This window comes from Dermochelys coriacea, chromosome 8 (genome assembly GCF_009764565.3).
Source record: "Dermochelys coriacea isolate rDerCor1 chromosome 8, rDerCor1.pri.v4, whole genome shotgun sequence".
Lineage (NCBI taxonomy): Eukaryota > Metazoa > Chordata > Testudines > Dermochelyidae > Dermochelys > Dermochelys coriacea.
In genome coordinates, this window is record NC_050075.1 from 81,213,367 (window position 1) to 81,216,816 (window position 3,450).

Genomic DNA, 3,450 nt, shown 5'->3' on the forward strand with positions numbered 1-3,450 from the left:
ACTCAGGACTGGGGGGTTTGGGCACAGGAGGGAGTGCAGAGCATGGGTTCTGGGAGGGAGTTTGGATGTGAGAGGGGGTTGGGGTGTGGGAGGGGTTTTGGGGTGCTGGATCCTGATGGCGCTCACCTCAGGCAGCTCCCCGCAAGTGGCAACATATCCCTGCTGCTCCTATATGGAGGCATGGCCAGGCAGCTCTGTGCACTGCAGGTGCCTCCCCCACAGCTCCCACTGGCTGCAGTTCCCAGCCAATGGGAGCTGCAGAGTCAGCATTTGGGGTGGGGGCAGCGCATGGAGCCCCTGTGGCTTTTACTCCACCTAGGAGCAGCAGAGACATGTTGCCACTTCCGGGGAGTTACGTGGAGCCAGATAGGGAGCCTGCCGACCCAGCACCAACCGGACTTTTAATTTCTATTGGGAGATATCAGAAATGCTGGTTCCTAGCACTTTCTGGTTAGTAAAGTGCCAGTTAATAGTATTTATTGTATTTTCTAGTAGTGAAGACATAGCCTAAGTATACCCATCACCTCAGCATCCTTCTTCCTTTCTTTTACTTACCTATCATAGAATCATAGAAGGTTAGGGTTGGAAGGGACCTCAGGAGGTCATCTAGTCCAACCCCCTGCTCAAAGCAGGACCAATCCTCAGTTTTTGCCCCAAATCCCTAAATGGCCCCCTCAAGGATTGAACTTGCACCCTGGGTTTAGCAGGCCAATGCTAAACCACTGAGCTATCTCTTCCCCAAAAAATATGGAATGCTTCACGAATTTGCTTGTCATCCTTGAGCAGGGGCCATGCTAATCTTCTCTGTATCATTCCAATTTTAGTATATGTGCTACCGAAGCTCATATTTAATTGCCTGCAACCACACCTTGCCCAGTTGTATAATAACATTCATTTTACAAAATAAATTAATAATAAGGAAGAAGTTTATTCAACATGATGTGGGCTCACCACGGTCACTTTGCTTTACTCCTGTTCCCTACTCTTTGTTTTTTTGTCTATTTAGATTGCATGCTTTGGGGGCCAAGAAGAGTGCCTTCCTTTGTTTGTACAGTGCCTAGCACAATGAAGCTCTGATCATGATTGGGGTTTCTAGGTGATACTGCTGAATAAATAACAATATTACATTACCACTCTTTAGTTGAAATCAGCTCTCCATTCCCTATCCATTGCTAACACAACTTTTGGCCACAAAGCTGGCTTCAGTAGTTAGGTAGCACTTGCAGTTGGCCAAACAGTGCTACACAGTTTGCCACAGAGATGTGAACCACAATTTTCAGATATTGATCTGCCACAGTGGCACTGAATTTAAAGGACAAAAGATTTAGAGCATTTATCAGTTTCTTACTGAGAAGTTTTTCAACTGTTGGTTTAGTTTTCCACCACTGATGATGAACCATCTGACTCAACCATGTGCATAAATCAAGCTGAGGGAGATAGATCACTGTTGAGGGGGAAATCCTCAGCTTTAGTTCCTTATTAGCAAAGATAGTACTGCAGTGTTGTGCTTTTATTGGTAATTCAAGCTCTATGCAACATACAAATTGCATCCAAGAGAGTTATTTACATACATATCACATTCTGTGGCACATATAGACTGCCCTTCTGTTATCTGTGAACCTCTTCTCTTCCCAAGGAAAAACCTTTGGGAGGGTGGGAAAAGTATGCTGAGGATTTTTTTGAACACATTAAGTTGCAGAGTTGCTACTGTATTCTCAACCCCATTCTGGAGGGTGGGATTTTTGGCCATGTGACAGGGCTGGGGAGCATGGAAACCTCATGGAGCTGCTGTGGGGAAATCCAGTACCATTCCTACTGATCTCAGAGCATCTGCTAGGAGACTCAAACCTTCTCAGTACACCCCCCATGACCCTCGCAGCTGCTCACTTGGTATGATGCTGGCAGCAGCTCCACCTCCCCTCTGCGCGCACAAGGAGTAGTAGCCATGCTTTTCCAATTAACACTAACTGGCATGGATTTCTATTTACAAATCTACTAGTCCCTGAGAAAAATCGCACTACTCCTGCCTCCCAAAAAGAAAAACACTGACTTTCAGACACATGGAAAAGTGTCTGAGCTCTGTGGTGGTGCCGCATGTTGAAGAGCAATGTGTTTCCCTTCTCCTGCCCCCCCCTTTTTTTTTACGGTTTTGGATCATTTGACCCTTGATTTCCCACTCCTTTGCTTCCCTAAGTACCCCAAACCAGAGGGGAAGTCTAGCTCTGCATGATTATTGTTTGTGTACTGTACTATAAGGCTGCAGATCATTTCATCTATATAAGCCCTCATTTGTCAACTCACTGCAAGTGCTGTAACTATAAACAAATTCTAATCATTTCCCCACACAAATGCCACTCCATCTTTAGACATTAAGGACACATCTGTTGAAGTCAGGATCCAAACTGCTTTCTCTATAGTAGGCTGAGCACTAGAGCAAACTCAGAAGTGCGAGCACATTACTGCAAAAGATAAGAGTAGACAACTCGGAGAACAGCTGTGATGATATGAGGTTACCAGTGGGTACCTCATGCATTTCTAAACTCGTGTCAGGAATCAGTGATAAAACATCCTTCTAGGTGTTATTAAACTGCAAACATAAATCACCAGGAAACCAAATAGCCTAAGCAGTGTGAACACTCTAATGCTTTTTTTGCACCGTAGAAGAGATATACCAAACTCCAAGATATGTTCTTTTGTACAGCAAAACTTTAATTAACAGCAATATATTGCACTTAGGCCTGACAATCATGAGGTTTTTTTCTAATGACAACTTTTCAGTAAATAGAATCATAGAATCATAGAATCATAGAATATCAGGGTTGGAAGGGACCCCAGAAGGTCATCTAGTCCAACCCCCTGCTCAAAGCAGGACCAAGTCCCAGTTAAATCATCCCAGCTAGGGCTTTGTCAAGCCTGACCTTAAAAACCTCTAAGGAAGGAGATTCTATCACCTCCCTAGGTAACGCATTCCAGTGTTTCACCACCCTCTTAGTGAAAAAGTTTTTCCTAATATCCAATCTAAACCTCCCCCATTGCAACTTGAGACCATTACTCCTCGTTCTGTCATCTGCTACCATTGAGAACAGTCTAGAGCCATCCTCTTTGAAACCCCCTTTCAGGTAGTTGAAAGCAGCTATCAAATCCCCCCTCATTCTTCTCTTCTGCAGACTAAACAATCCCAGCTCCCTCAGCCTCTCCTCATAAGTCATGTGCTCTAGACCCCTAATCATTTTCGTTGCCCTTCGTTGTACTCTTTCCAATTTATCCACATCCTTCCTGTAGTGTGGGGCCCAAAACTGGACACAGTACTCCAGATGAGGCCTCACCAGTGTCGAATAGAGGGGAACGATCACGTCCCTCGATCTGCTCGCTATGCCCCTACTTATACAACCCAAAATGCCATTGGCCTTCTTGGCAACAAGGGCACACTGCTGACTCATATCCAGCTTC

General features: G+C 45.0%; 1 non-coding gene across 1 annotated transcript; it reads right to left on the minus strand.

Annotated features, from left to right (window-relative positions):
- Positions 1-741: 741 nt before the first annotated feature.
- On the minus strand, positions 742-844 carry LOC119860845. Its single transcript, XR_005294661.1, has one exon. It is a non-coding gene; the product is annotated as a U6 spliceosomal RNA (small nuclear RNA).
- Positions 845-3,450: the final 2,606 nt, after the last annotated feature.